The sequence below is a fragment of the Phascolarctos cinereus genome, unplaced genomic scaffold, assembly GCF_003287225.1.
Source record: "Phascolarctos cinereus isolate Bilbo 61053 unplaced genomic scaffold, phaCin_HiC Scaffold_4;HRSCAF=312, whole genome shotgun sequence".
Classification (NCBI taxonomy): Eukaryota; Metazoa; Chordata; class Mammalia; order Diprotodontia; family Phascolarctidae; genus Phascolarctos; species Phascolarctos cinereus.
The window spans coordinates 602,490,880-602,507,892 of record NW_027555847.1 but is presented as its reverse complement, the minus strand read 5'-3'; positions in this window follow the sequence as shown (position 1 = coordinate 602,507,892).

Below are 17,013 nucleotides of genomic sequence, written 5' to 3'. Positions count from 1 at the left end.
AAGGAGAGGTGGACTGATTTGCTGAGGTTTATTCAGTCAGCAACTGTCCGAAGTGGGACTGACTCCAAGTTGTGCAGTCTATTCACACACCATACTGCTTCCCTAATTCCTGTGCTCCTATGATTAGGTGGTATAGTGGGTTAGCCTGCTTTAGGACAATCTGCAGCTAAAGTTTGGTCTTAGAACAAAATGAGACACTGGTAGCTCACTCAACAGTTAATCAAAGGAAGTTTACTTGACCCAAACATAGAAAGGATAATCAACAGGTCTCCTTAGCTCCTAGATACTCCCATACCTCATTATGGAAGCTCTGGTCAGCGGGGCAGGCTATGGTCACTCAAGTGGACCTCTGACAAGTCTAAAGGGCCCAACTAAACATGGGTGGTCCTTTTTCTTCCCTTAGCTGACCAGGAGGCTGTAACAAGGGAGGTTGCAGTTTGAGCTTTCTCTTCCTATGCCAGTCAAGCCCTGGAGAAACCTTTGTGAGGGGAAAAACTAGCTCAACTCTTGTTGGAAGTAATAGAGGGAAGAGAAATGCAAGTATAGGGGTGGGGAATCTGTGGCCTTGAGGCCACATGTAATCTTCTAGATCCTTGGGTGTGGCTTTTTGACTGAGTCAAAGTTTTACAGGACAAATCTTTTTATTAAGGGAATTTGTTCTGTGAAGTTTGGATTCAGTCAAAGGGCTGCACTTGAGGACCTAGAGGGCCACATGTGGACTTGAGGCCACAGGTACCCCACCAGTGCAGTAGTTCTATCTCAGGTAATCAAACTACCTTTAAACAAACCTGTTGAGAAAATTTCCTCCATAGCCAGATAATTACCATAGCTACGCATTTGTGCTGTCATTATTATTATCAATCTCTTTTTTAGAGGGGAAAGGAAGAGATATGACTGCTACAATCTACTCTGTTTGCACAGTTTTATCAGTATCATTTACAAAATGACAAGCCTATCAAAGCCAAATTTCATCCATACCAATAGGGTAAAACAGACCTTCTGACTTTGCATATTTACAATTCACAATTTGAGTAGTATAGTGCCAACTAATTAGTGACTTTTTTATACTGAATCCCCAGAGGTGAAGAGTTCAATCCAAGAGCTAAGGAAGAGTTTGCAAGGTTGGATTAGTGTTGGACCACAGCTTTATACTCTTTCTAGTAGACTATTTAAATGTATCCCTCTTCTCCAACCCCTACTTTCCCAAGAGGGAGAATCTCCCCCACATAATTCATCAATTAGATTTCATTTGGATTCCCAAGCTATTTTTTTTAAGATAAATTACCCCCCAAAATTATGTATAGCTTCATTTATTCTATTGTCTCCCCTGTAGAATGTAAGTTCCTTGAGGGTAGGAATTAGTTTTCTCTTTGTCTTTTCCTAGTACTAGAACAGCACCTTTTATATAGTAGGTGATTATTAAACGCTTGTTTTGGCGTGGAGCATTTGTACTCCGAATCTTATGTCCTTATGATAAACTCAAGCATATTCCTTGTGGCTGAAAATATTTTAATATTATATGCATGACAGAGGAAGCAAGAATTTCAAGAAAGGGAACATTCTCAGAATAGATACTGTGTGTTTTCAGCCCCTGTTTGAAAAATCAATTGCATGAAACAAAAGTAAGAAGTATTATCTACAGGTTAAAACACAGAAAAAATAGGGAAATTAACCAAACAGTCTTCCCTTTGTCTGTTGTTTGCTTAATTCTTATACTTCAGTTATCCCATCAGTTGAATAAACAACACTTTCTCTGTGGAGGCACTTTGAATTTTATTCAATCTTTTCTTCAAATTATTTTGTTCTTGTTTATGAGAACGTTTTCTCTTTAGCTAGATTGTCAACTCCTCAAGGGCAGGGATTGAGTCTTGGATGGTTTTTGTACTTCTGACAGTGTTTTCAGTACAATTGGGGGCCCATGGTAGTTGCTCAGAGCCTATTTATTGATTTGAAATTGTGTGAAATTACTCATCCTTATATGGCAACTCACAAACAAATTTTGCCACAGGGTAATTGTGATTTTATCAATAAGCATTATAATGAATCAAAGTTTCAGGTCAGCTTTGTACAGGCTATTTCTCAATTCTGAGAAACCAACAAATAGAAAGAAACCAGCACATGGCAATCAAAGATGAGATTGCCTCAGTAGTCTTTGAGGCCAGAAGGCCAAGAAGCAAAGCAACAAAGAGTAAATGAGCTTGCCATATCCATCCATGAGCTACTGAGTGATGCATATACTTGGTTGTAAAGGTGAATGCAGGGCATGTTTTGATATTTTCAATGATAGGTAGTAACCCTAGGAGAGAAAACATCTTTTTGTGTGAAGAGCAGAGAGGCTAAGCTGCTGGATGATCAGTATATATGTTTGTGATTTTGTTACTTGAATAATGGGAGCCAAGGAAATATTCACATTTTCCTCTTTTTCTAACCCAGGCAAGACAATATAATTCCAAGAAGGCAAATGAAAAATATTCCAGCACAGGAGATCAATCGTTTTTACAATAAGAGTGAAACAGACCAACAGACCTTTTGGCTTTTCTTATTTGGATGAACTTCAATGTCTAAAAGTTGCTAAGAAACACTTTTAATAATAAGAGAGTTCAAGGCCAGGAAATTAATGGTCCATGACCCTATTTAAGAGAAATATTAGGACATAGTAAGGCGAGATGGCTGAATATAGTAATGGGAACTGTGGGTAATGCACATAACCAATTTCATGTGCTATGTTTTCATTGAAGCCTATAGTCAACTTGGCATTGCACTCTTTTTTTTTATTAGAGCCATTTCTAGGATCATTTCATCATTGTATCAAATTAGCTAAGATTACATGGGAAAATAATGACAGAAAGAGTGATCTTTGTAGAATCGTTACTGTTTCTGCAATGGAGTTATTTCTAGTTCTGGTAAACGTAATTGTTTAAAACACTCCAAGTATAATTTAACTGTTTCAAGTTACATCACATAGATTTACTCCATAAAGACATACACAGAATACACACACACACACACACACACACACACACACACAGCTCTTACAGCCTTCCACTCTTCTACTCTGTGTTGAGAAATATTCCCACCCCATCTTGGACCTGAGCTTCTTGGTGTTTCCCTTGAAATTTAAGCCAGGGTTCCAGTTGCCATACAGAGAGGACTAAACCTGGGAAGGGAACTGCCTCAGGCAGTTTTCCTAAAACCCAGCTTGGCTAAAACACTTCCATTTCTGAAGAGGAGGAAACTTCAAAGGAATAAACAGCTTCTGTAGATTAACAGCCACTGGGGTTTTGGGACTGACTATTGCCTTGAGCTGGAATCAAGAAATTGGTTTGAATAGATTTTAGTGAAAGAACCAAGAATTTTAGAAAAACTTATCACCTTTAAAGCAACTATTTAATTTGTTTTCATGAAATTTGAGCTTTCATCTGTTGGGTGACAATTGACCTTCTAAAAACAGCAGTTTAACAACTGGAGTTGAAATTGGACAAGTTCTTAAAGTAGCTAAGATTGGAAATTTCCTAGTAGGATTTGGTATTGTGTTTCATGAATACCAAGAGAAGCAGATTGGGAAGAGCAGGGACTCCTGGTCCTTAATCCAATTGTGTCAATGAACATAAGTAAAATGACAATCCATGAATGAACCTAATTTTAAAACTTGGCTATTATGATTATGAAGACTCTAGGAGAAATCTTCTTAAAACAGTTTTCTACCTTAACCTGAAGAAGCTTTGAGGTAAAAAAAAATCAGATTGTGGGATGTTTGATACCTATGTAACCTTGAGTAAATCATTTAATCTCCTGGGATCTCAATTTTCTAAACTAAAAAAAAAAATGGGAATGTTGAAGTAGATGGGTTTCAGAGGCTCTTTCAGGTCTAAATCTATAATCCTGTGAATTAAATTCTATTTAACAAGCCTGTATTAAGTCCTTAGTCTGTGCCAGGCTCTATAGTTAGGTGCTAGAGACACAGAGAGAAAGAAAAAGAGTCCTAGGAATGAGAAACCACATGGTGCTGTTCAAGTGAAAAGGGCCAGACTTTGGATTCAGAGGACCTAGCTCTGTCCTTTACTAGCTGTGTGATCTGGGGCAAGTCATTTCCCCTTTTACTGTCTCAGTTTCCCTTTCTAGGCAACTAGGTGATACAGTGGAAAGAGAGCTAAGATGGGAAGACCTGAGTTCAAATTCAGCCCCAGATACTTACTGGTTTGAGTGATCCCAGGCAAATCACTTGATATATCTGAGTTTCCTTATCTGTGAAAATGGGGAAATAGTTTCCCTTTCATGACTATGGATTTATTACTGTCAACACACCTTTACTACATACAGATCAGTAAAGTCAAGAAAGGGAAGGTAGGGCAGAAGTAAAATACTTAGTCCCTACAACTAAATGAAAGGACTTGAATGCCTTATTGTGGGAGGCGAGACAATTCTATTCCAAGTAGTAATTAAGGGAGATGACTCTAATTTAAAATGGTTTTCCTAATTGAGGTTTGGCTTTATGAAAGTTCACAGGCCTTTAATTTGTGTATTTTTGCTTAACTCTCTGTGGCTGACCCCCTACCCCAACAAACCCCAAAAATGCTTCCACGGAGCAGTTACTCACATGAAGGACCAGAGGATTACCAGTTAGCAGAAGATCTTAGAATTTAATTTTTCTCTACAACCAAAACTTTTTCCCCCTAAAATTTGGCATAGTTCAAAGACATGAAAATGACCACCAAATTTCCAAAGGTTTGCTAGGGGTTGAAATAATTGTAGGGATAGCTCACCATAACAGAAAAAGAAATTTCATCTGTCAGAGAATTTCAGTCCATAAGCATTTATTAAGCACCTACTAAGTACTAGACATTTTAATAGGCCCGAAGACACAAAGACAAAAACATTCTTGTCGTTGAGCCTCAATGTGGTATGAACATGGCCTGGATTTGGCAGAAGTAGAATACCAACTCTTTGAGGCAATGAACTGCCTGTCTTTTCTTTGTTTTAGTATCCTCAGTGCCCAACACAATGCCCAGTATATAGTAGGTACTTAATAAAAGCTTCTGGAGAAGCTAGATGGCATAGTGGATAGAGCACTGACCCTCGATTCAGCAGGACCTAAGTTCAAATCCGGTCTCAGACACATAGCTCTTACTAGCTCTGTGACCCTGGGCAAGTCACTTAACCCCATTGCGTAGCGCCCCCCCCCAAAAAAAATCTCTTGATAGATTACTAAAGGATCCAGCAGTGCTGAAACACTGCTGGCATCTCCTACAACCTGAAAAATGTCTCAAGTCTGAGCCTAGCAATGAAGGAGAGGGAATAAGCACTTACGTACCACTCACTCTGTGTCAGGCACTGTGCTAAATGCTTTTTGCGTTTTTGAGCAAATGTTATCTCATTTGATCCTTACAACAACCCTGGGAGGTAGGTGCCATTTTTGTCCCCACTTTACATTTGGGGCAACTGAGGCAAACAGAGGTTAAGTGACTTGCTTCAGGGTCAAATAACTACCAAGTATCTGAGGTTGGATTTGGACTCGGGACTTTCTGACTTCAGGCTCAGAGCACTATGCACTGAGCCACCAGCTCCCTGGTGAGCTATATTTCTCTTCTCCAAGAATCAGCCAGGCTAAATTGAGAAGCTCACCAGAAGAAGGTTAGCCCCCAGCATACAACAGTGGGAAGAATACTGGATTTGTAACCTGGAGACCTGGATTCAAATCATGCTTGCTTTTAACATCTGAAGCCTGGAGTAATTCAACTTCTCTACAATTCAGTTTCATCATCTGTGAAATGAAGTGGGTGAATTTTATGACTTCTGAGGTTCCTTCTAACTCTAAATTTATGTTTTTTAAGATTTTTTTATAGGGAGAGGGCATATGAAATCATGAATACAATCTACTCAGAGGAAATTAGTGAAATTACTGCTGGAGGTGGGGTTGAGGTGAAGTAGCGCACCAGTGAAATACGAATACTTAAACTAACTGGATCTCAAATCTCACACTTGGCATGGGATGACATGAAATTATGGACATCATTTGGTACATTCTTTCATTCTCTACAATAAACTAGAATAAGCAGCTATGTTCCAGCTGCTAATCTCCCTTCATCTCCTTCTTGAAAATGCTGCTCTTACATGACTTACTACAATCAGGATCCCAAACCTTTTTCCGATAAGCTGCTTTTGATTTTCCCAAAGTCTTTTACTCATCAAAGGTGGAAAAGGAGAGATGTGATTGATGGTTGAACTCTTGTCCCATAAGCTACAAAGAAAGTAGGGAGCCAGGTGACTATAGCCATGTTGCAGAGAAATCAGTTAAGGTTTCTTAAGGCATCATGGAAAAATGGATTTGGAGTAAGAGGACATGTGCCTGAATTTCAGCTCTATCTTGTTAGCTGTATATGTGACCTTGGATAGCTCATTCACCTTTCTGGGCCTCAAATTCTCATCTATAAAAATGGTGGGGTTTGACAAAATGATCTAAGATCTATTCCAGTTCTGAAAAATATGGTCCTAAGTATTCCAGAACTCCAGAAACATAATTAAGATTTAGTGGGTTAAAATTACTACTGTTCTCAAAAATTCCTGTAAAATTATTTTTGCTTGCCCTTGTGTGTGTGTGTGTGTGTGTGTGTGTGTGTGTGTGTGTGTGTGTGTGTGTGAGAGAGAGAGAGAGAGAGAGAGAGACAGAGAGAGACAGAGAGACAGAGAGACAGAGAGAGACAGAGAGTGCACACTGGGTTGTAAAAGACATTCTGACCTGATGGTACACTTCAGTGGCTCTAAGATTTCATGAAAAGAGGAGTGGAGTGACAGGGAACAGTCCATCCTGGTCTGGTGTAGTTGCACTGGGCAGCACCCTGGGTAGAGAGAAGAGACAAAACAGGAGAAAAGTGGCAGACGTGGAGTGTGACAGTGAGAATTTGGAGGAGTGCATTTTGCAGGGGAGAAGTGACTTTCATGGTGTTTGTAGAAAGGGCCCCCAGAGGACCCTAAAGTGATAAGACTCAGCTGGCAGGAAGCAAAGTAGCATTGTATAGTGGAAAGAAAGAACACTGCATTTGTAGTCAGAGGGCTTGTGTCTGATTCTTAAATCCACCGCTCGCTATCTGAGTACTTTGTGTATGTCAACTAGGTGGATAGAGTGCTACATCTGGAGTCAGGAAGGCCTGAGTTCAAACCTAGCCTCAGATACTTCTTAGCTGTGTGACCCTGAGTAAATCGCTTAAACCTTTGTCTACTTCAGTTTCATCAACTGTAAAATGGGAATGATAATAATAGTACCTACCTCCAAGGGTCGTTGTAAAGATCAGATGAGATAATATTTGTAAAGCATTTAGTACAGTGCCTAGCACATAGGAGTCACTTAATAAGGGTCATTTTCCCCCCTTCTCTAGGCCTCAGTTTTGTCAGCTGTAAAATGCTCTAGATGAGCAATGTCTCTTCCTGCTATGAGGAAACCTCCATTTTGACACCTTGGGACAATGCCCTGAAAACCCTACCCTAGGTATGTTTAAGCCTTCTTGTCACCTCCCCTAACATGAAGGTATTAATTACTGAGAAAATATATGTGTATGTACATACATACATACATGGACACACATATCAGCTAAGTGGCACAGTAGACAGAGCTCCAGGCCTGAAATCAGGAAGATTCATCTTCCTGGGTTCAAATCTTGCCTCAGATACTTATTAATTGTGTGACTCTGGGCAGGTCTCTTAACTTTGTTTGCCTAAGTTTCTCATCTATAAAATAAGCTGGAGAAGGAAATGGCAAACTATTCCAGTATCTTTGCCAGTATCTTTGCTAAATGTGGTCACGAAGAGTCAGGCATGACTGAAACAACCGAACAACAACACATATGTATTCCTATTCCTATTTATTGTTTAAGGAGGATACAAAAATTAGAAGATATGGGTTGAACATTAAGATACTATTATCCATTATTGTTTTCATCAACCACAATCCAATGACAAAAAGGTTTGTTTTACATCCTTAAGTCATAGAGGTAGTGTCCTAGCTTTACATCTGTTTCATCAAACCTGATATCTTGACATTGAAACATAATCAACATTAGATTTCTATTGCTTTAACTAATAATGAACTAGACAACTATTTTAAAATCCCCATTATTCAGATAACTGCCACTTCCTAGTTTCACAGAGAGTGGAAATTTGGCATGAACCCTCTTTCATGTGTCTCTTAAAAGGCAATGGTGGATGTCCAAAGAGTGAAATGAACTCTCATTACACCTACCATAACCCAATTTAAAATATGTGATTCACTCTGCACAAAAAAAAAAACTTGGCTAACTATATATATTTTTAAAGTCAACATTCAAAGCCATTGAACTGCCTCTTCATAGTTATTTTTTGAGTTGGATACATCTAAGATCATCTGGAACGTCTATTTCGCAGGACTCAACTTTGATTACTGTAGACATGGGACATTTTCTCACAGTCTCTGATGTAGCTCAGTGTTATGTTGAGTAGTGTGTGAAAGGCAAATGTGCCAGTAACATTCTAGCACATAAACTTGAACCTGTTGATACTGGCAATGACACAATGCATGACTGTGCCATCAACAGCTTCGTTATTTAAGCAGTGGGTTTGTAAATTTTTTGTGTTGAAAAAGTAAGATGTTCTTGTCCTATTTTAGAGGGATTATATATTATAAATTTAGAGCTGGAAGCATCTCTGGAGGACAAATGACCCAACCCCTTTATTTTATAGTTAAGGAAACCAAAGCACAGAAAATTGAACTAATTTGACCAAAGTCATACAGGTAGAAAGCAGTGGAACTGGGATAATAATTATAATTACACTAGCTAACATGTTCTAAGGCTTTCAAAGTGCTTTAAATATATAATTTCATTTGATTTGAACCTAGAACTTCAAACTTTGTTACTATTTCCATTGTAGTAAAAGAAAAATGCTTGAGGAAGGCCAAACAGCTCCCTATTTTATTGCTTAAATTTGATCTTTATTCTTTTGCTCTTTGAAAAAGAGCACTTCTTTTCCCAGTAATATGATTAATTGCATCAAACAGTCAATAAATTTGTTGAGCTCCTATTATGAGCAAAGTACTTAGCTCATAAAAAATTTAAGACAAAATTGACAAGATACAGCCAAAGTACTTATAATCTAGGTAGAAAAATAACATATACACTAATGGATAGTTAACAGCCCAAGGCAGGGTAGGAATTCAATTGTATGGTCAAGATAACGAATGCTCTAACACTTCAGAGAACAAGAATCCACTGAATTAATGATGTATTGAAGATTAGAGTTTTGGTGCTCCTTGTATGTTCGTGTTTCTGAAATCAGTGTAGTTATTGTTCTTAAGTTTAGCATTCACTCTCTCTCTCTCTCAAAAAGAATAACTACTGAAAGATACTGTGCTAAGCTTCAACATGAATTTTTCATTAAAGGCAAAAAGCCTTGTGTTTTAATTCAACATATAATAAGCACAACCAATGCAGCACTGGAGTAGACATAATAAAGATGAAAAAATATTACATTTCCCAGGAATTCAATCAATCAAGAAATATTTATGAAGTGCCTGCTATGTTCCAGATGCTGTGCCAAGCACTGGGGATATAAAAAAAGAGGCAAAACAGTCCCTGCCCTCAAGGAGCTTACAATCTAATGGGAGAGAAAACATGCAAAGCAAGTTATATACAGGATATATAGGAAATTATTAACAGAGGGAAGGCATTGGAGTTAATAGAGATTGAGGAAGACTTCCTGTGGAAAGTGATATTTTAGTTGAAATTTAAAGGAAGTCAAGGGAGATTAGTAGTCAGAGCAGAGGAGAGAGAGCTTGTTAGGTTTAGGGACCAGCCAGAGAGAATGCCCAGAGATGAAGGATGGAGTATCTTGTTTGTAGAACAGCAAGGAGGCCAGTATCACTGGATCAGAATACCTGTCAAGGAGTAAGGTATAAGAAGACTGGAAAGGTAGGAGGGGCCTAGGTTATGAAGGGCTTTGAGTGCCAACAGACCTGTGCTTTAGGAAAATCACTTTAGTGGCTATAAATGGACAATGGATTAGAGTAGAGAGAAACTTTGAGCAGGCAGATTCACCATGAGGCCATTGCAATAATGCAAGGTGATGCTGGTGTGCACTAGAGTTGTGGCAATGTCAGAGGAAAGAAGGGAGCATATTGGAGAGATGTTGCAAAGGTAAAATTGACAGGTCTTGGTAACCAATTAGATATGGGGGGGGGGAGAGTGAGGAATCCAGGATGACTCCTAGGTTGTGAACTTGAGAGGCTGGGAGGATGGTATTGCCCTCTAAAGTAAGAGGAAGTTAAGGAGTTGGGGGAAAGCTTAGGGGGAAAAACTATGAGTTCTGTTTTGCATATATTCAGTTTAACATGTCTACTGTCCAGTTCAAGATGTCTGAAAGGCAGTTGGAAATGTGAGAACAGAGGTCAGTGGAGAGATTGTAGATAGGCAGATTTAAGACTCATTGGCATGGAGATATCAGTTATATCCATGGGAGCTGATAAGATCACCAAGTGAAGTGGTATAGTGGGAGAAGAGAAGAGAGTCCAGGACACATCCATGCAGTACACCTACAGTTACAGAGCATGATCTAGAGGAAGATCCAGCAAAGGAGACAGAGGAGTGGTCAGACAGGGGGAAAACCAGGTGAGGGTGGTGACCTGAAACCTAGAGAGAAGAAAAGATCAAGGAGGAGAGAGGGATCAGCAGTGTCAAAGTCTGCAGAGAGGTCAAGGATTGAGAAAAGGGCACTTGGTTTGACAACCAACTGATCATTAGTAACTTAGAGAGAGAGAGAACAGTTTTGGTGGAATGATAAATTCAGAAGAAAGTGAGGGGAGAGAAAGTGGAGGTCCTTACTGTAGTCAGCCTTTTCAAGGAGATTAGCTACAAAGGGCAGAAGAGATGTAGGGTAATAGTTATCAAGGATAGAAGGATCAAGTTAGGATTTTTTTAGTATGAAGGAGATATAAGCATGTCTGTAGGCAGTAAGAAATGAGCCGGTGGAGAGAAAGAGATTGAAAATAAGTGAAGGAGTTGGGATGACATAGGAGACAATGTGTTGGAGGAGATAGGATGGAATTAGGATCACTTGAACAAGAAGAGGGGTTAGCCTTGGTGAAGAGAAAGGCTGTGTCATCATGTGAGACAGAGGTGAAGGAGGAGATAGTGGTAGAAGACACCTGAGAGACAGGAGATGAGGGAGAGGGGAGATGAGGGAGAGGGGAAAAGAAGTAGTTCATGGTGAATGGCTTCAGTTTTATTCTGTAAAATATGAGGCAAAATTCTCAACAGAGAGTGGGGGGGAGGTGAAGTCATTGATGTTTGAGGAAGGATAAAAAGATTTACAAGAGCTGCTGTGGAGGTTTGGATAATGATTGATAAGGGAGGTATAGTAAGATTACCTAGCAGCAATGAGGGCCCAGATGAGGTCATATAACATCAAATCAGTAAGCAATAAAAAATATAAAATCTCTCTCTCTCTCTCTCTCTCTCTCTCTCTCTCTCTCTCTCTCTCTCTCTCTCTCTCTCTCTCTCTCTCTCTCTCTCTCTCTCTCTCTGATGAGGTACACCAAGCATTGAGGAAAAGATGGGCAGGAAATAGAATAAAGCATGGCTAGAGCAGGCCTGGTACAGTGGGTCATGTGAGGCATTTGCCAATCACAGCAGGCTAAGCCCTAGGGCAGGACTTCTGAAGCAGAAATGTCCCCCAAGATATAGTTTCTTGTCAAAATGTTTGAAGAGCTCAGTTTGAACCCTATTTCTGACAGACTAGTTGTGTGACCATGGGCAATCTAATTTATTGCTCAGTGCCCAGTGAAACTCTCTAAGATTAATATATAGATCAATCACTGATTTGCAGGGTAAAAGCAGTTTTCCAAACTGGTTGTTCTCATTGGTGGAATTAGGAATCTTGACTATAAAACAAAACTTAACAACAAAAACAATGGTTGAATAGGGTGATACTGGGCAGGGTGAGGGAGGGAGGGAAAGAGAGAAAGAGAGGGGGGGGTTATTTAATTGTTAAGTAAACCCCGAAGACTACATATAACTAAAACTATTCTTAGTTGTGAGACTCATCATAATTTCATTCATTATAATTTAAACACATACTAATAATGGCTGTTATTTATATAGTGCCTTAAAGTTTGCAAAGTGCCTTACATATAGGTCATTTGATCTTCATAGCACTCCTAGGAAGTAGGTACTATTATTCCACCATTTTACAAATGAGGAAGCTGAATCAACACAGGTTAAGTGACTTGCCCAGGTCACACATCTAGCAAGCATCTCTTTTTTTTCCTTTCTCAGTATTAGTAATTGGCCTTCAGGAAAATCTGGACTCCAATTCAATCATTGTGTTGCTAAGTAAAGAGGATCTCATGCTGCTGATATATTTCCAGTGAAGCATTCAGGATGTACTGATTGTAGATCATAGATTTAATGCTATAGGTGAACCTTAGATTTCATGCCATTCTTCATATTATATAGAATAGTCCCAGAGAAATAGTGACTAAATCAAGATCACAAAGATGGCAAGAAGCAGATTGGAATTTGAACCCAGATTATCTGATTCAATGCTCTTTTCAAGACTTTTAGCTTACTCCCTTCTGCCTTCCTCTGAATTCTTTTTTCTGCATTCTTTGGCCTCTTTAATCATCAACCTTCCATCTTCCCTCCCCTCCTCTCCCCTGACTCTTCCTTGCTTTGAAATTATTTTAAAAGGAAATTTAGAACAAGAGTTCTTGTTTATACACAAAGTAAGGTATTGATTACTAGGAGTAAGCATTTCTACTCCTATTATTCCTACAGAACAGCCTGAGACACTCTACTCTGGTCAGTCAATCAGCAGCACTAGCAGCTGGTAGTGAAGTGGATAGAGCATTAAGTCTGGAGTCAGAAATACCTGAGTTCAAATCAAGCCTTAGTCATTTATGAGCTGTGTAACCCTTTGCCTGCCTCCGTTTCCTCAACTGTAAAATGGTAGAAATGATAGCACCTATCTCACAGGGTTGTTGTGAGGATCAAATGAAAATGTTTGTAGAAGCATTTAGCATAGTGCCTGGCACATAGTAGCTACATAAATACTGAATTCCCTTCCTTTCTATTCCCGCTTCTGAATCAGAGCATTGTAACATATTCTGGATGACAGAACTAGTTGGATCATAGAAACAGAGTTCAGTCTCAACTGATATACTCATAGGACCTACCAAAGGAAAGGGGTACTAGCTTTTTTGAAACAATACACAGCACAGATGAGTTGAAATTCCTACCTATTACCCTTTGGCAGAAAGTGTGGTAGTACCTTCCAACCCGTTTATTTGCTTCTTCCCTTTTTAATATTCACCCCATTATGATCTTCAATACCTTGAGTGGTTCTCATCTGCACTTACTCAGGTAGTCAATTACATTGGTTATGTCTATGATAAACAAAGCAAAGGACCATATCATTCTTCATGTTGTTGGGAAAGAATTAGGAATGTGAAGATACCAACAGTTATCTAGAACCAAGGCCCTGGACTCAGCCACATTAGTACTCTCAGTCCAATCTGTCTTCCTCTTCCATACCAATAAATCAGTGGGACGTATCTACTCTGCTTAATGATATGGTCCATTGCTTCTTGAAAATTAGTAATAATTTGTGATTTTTTTTTCTTCCAGGTGACTCACTGGTACAAAAGAAAGCTGACCAGGAAACATATAATGAATATGCTCACTTTCATGTAAATACAGAAAAAGCCATTTCCATTTCTCTAAAATACCATTACATTTATTTAAATTGATTTGCTAGTGTTTGTTAAGTATCTCTGTCAGTCTTCTTTGGTCTGTATATTTTTTATGTGAAATATGCCCCAAAACATTTAAATCATTTGTACTCCAGGAACCAAGGTCCTGCCAATTTGCTAGCATTCTATAATTTATTTCATTTTTATTCTGTCCCTATGAATTCATATCAGATGTTACATCTGAATTGATTTTTTTGTCTACAGAAGGAAGAAAAAAAGTTTGTTCAAGCCTTGGTGTTATAGGAGATAAATCTCAACTGTGTTATCAAAACCACCTGTTGTGTCATTAAAATTCAGATAAATCTGGGGTTCAACAAAATATAAAAAAGGAGGTGTTTTTCAGAGTTTTCAGAATTCCCTGGTAGAATTTTTTTCCCACTTCCAATTTTCACTCCATTAAAATGCAGTGCATGTCACTTTTCCTTACCTACTCTAGGTTAGGTAAGGGATGAAACTTACTTCTCTTTGTTCCAGAAGATGATGCTGTTAGATGCACAACAACCTAATACATTTCTTTCAACATGTTCAAACAGCAAGTTTTGCTATGAGGAACTCATTTGCTAGGGTTGTAGAATATAAATGAGATGATTATGCAAAAGTTAAGACTTCAAGCATGAATCCAAAAGGAGGTGAGCCTTTTCACAGTCAAGGTTCTCTAACAAAGTACTGAAATGGGTACAAAGGTCAATGTACCAATACTGGTACAAAATGGCCAGTAATGACCAAAGCATTCTCCATGCCTGTAATTTTTTGTACAAATACTTGTGTAGTGAAATTAACTGCTTAATTTGTCTTTGAGACGGTTTGTTCAGTGATAGTACCTAAAAACTGTCTTTTATTTGGAGAAGTATGGACTTTTGGTGTTTTTTTTAATTTTGTTTTTGTGACAAATGCCTACAGAAACCAGGAAAGGCAAGGACCCCCCAACCTAGCACAAACACAAACTTGACAATCGTCTATAGAAAAAAAAATTAGATGGAAATTTAAAATGGGATGGGAACTGAAAAAGTGATTTTAGAAGGAAACAATATAGTGTCTAGGAAGTGGCCTGATGTAATAGAAAGAATAACAACTAGATGAAGCATCTAGTCACATTTTAGAAAGGGCATTGATAAGCTAGAAAGAGAAAATATCCTTCGGATGACATACAGGATAGGAAAGGATCTTAAGAGCATACCTTTTGGGGCTTAGTTGAAGAATTCAGGGATTTTTAGCCTGGAGAAGAGAAAACTTTAGGCAAAGAGCATGATAGTTATCTTCAAATTTTTGAAGGGATGTGTCATGAAAGGAGGATTAATTAGATTTATTCTACTTGGCTCTAGGCGGTATAACTAGAAAGAATTAGTGGAAATTGCAAAGAGGAAAATTGAGCCTTCATGTAAGGATAAATTTCCTATATAGCTATCCCAAAGTGATATAGGCTGTCTAGAAAGGTAGTAGGTTTTCTTACTAGAAGCCTGCAAGTCAACACTAGATAGCTACTTGTTGGTATGCTAGCTGGGTGTGTTCATGGTCAGTTCAGACTAAATGGCCTCTGAGGGCTCTTCCAACTCTCATTCTGACACTCCTCTTTGAATCATAAAATTTGAGCACTAACATGCTCTGAGACACCAGCCAATTCAATCCATTTATTTTGCATATAAAGAAATTAAAGCTCAGGGAGATTAAGTGACTTTCTGGTGATCATATGAATAACATAACTAATTCTATGTCACAATTACAGAGTTTGCTCTCAACACCATCATGTCTACTGATGAAACCTTTCAGTTTCTTGCTCCTTTGTTTCAGACATTGAAAGTGAAGAATGGTGCTTCAAATCTTCAGTTTAGAAATATCCATGGTACAGGGGTTGGCAAATTACAACCCCTTAGTCACATCTGTCCTATCAACTGTTTTCGTATAGACCATGAGCTAAGAATGATAATTTTATGGGTCTGTACGAAGCCAGATATTTGGCTCACAGGCCATGAATTGTTGATTACTTGATAGAGCACCGAACTCAGCGAATCTGGGTTCAAATCCACCCATTACACTTCCTAGCTGTGTGACTATGGGCAAATGTTTAACCTCTATGAGCCTGTTTCATCAAATGTAAGATGGGACAATAATACTTATACTTTCTAGTTCACAGGGCTTTTAGGTTCAAATAAAATGTAGAGAAAATGTTCTGTAGACTCAAATGATGATAGAAATGTAGATATTCCTATTTTTATTATGCTTGAAGCTAAAGCCTCTACTACTAGGAAAATATTGACTTCTACTCAGTCCTCTGCTTGTTTGTTTGCTTTGAAGAATGAGCAATGTTGTTATAAGGTTAGTTCCACTTTCATTTATTCATTGATTCAATTAGTATTTATTAAGTGTTCACTATATGCCATACTCTAAGCTCTATGCTGCAATTAGGAAGAGAAAAAATTTATTTCCTGCCTTCAGAGATTACATTCTATTACAGGGCTGTATGAAAAATGGTAACTGATCTGTCTGCTGGCAAACTGTATCCATTGACAACATTTGTAATTGCACTTAATTATCTTGACGCTGAAATGTTGGACATTTTGAAAGGACAGTCTTTTTTGGTTATAACAGATTAATTCCATCCTTACTCATATGTTTGGTAACAATTAGAAGCATAAGTACCCACAAGACCTGGCTGTGAGTATGTAGCCTATCTCTGTGAATGCTACATAGTTAGATGAACTCTGAATGCATGAATTCAACATACCTGTATCTAGGGATTTCCTAGATTTCACAGGAGTATGTACAGTGAATGTTAAAGCACACCATCACGTCACACACACACACACACACATATGCATACATACAAATGATATTTTGTCTCTCACTTTGAAAGTTTGCATTTTTATAGTGAAGTTTAGTTGTTCATAACTTAAGGTTAGGTAGATTTTTGTTTCTTAGGTTTAGCTAATAATAATAATGCCCTTTAAAAGGACTATTCAATAAATGTTTACCTAGGAAACATAAAAAAGATAAAATTCCCTGGGTACAAACCCTAATGAAATGTACCATACTCATTTAGGCTGGACCTCCTAGTTCTTTGGCTGCATTAATCAGTGTGTTGTTTTGCCTCTTTTCTTCTCTCTTTTTTCAGTTTGGGCCCTTAATCCTCTGAAGACTAAGAAAGGCAAGTGTTCTGCTTTTGGGTCTGGGGGAGCCTAGAATGGTTTTTAGGTTCATATGTTAAATCATTTAAATCCTTCCCTACTCCAAGCTTCCCTAAATCC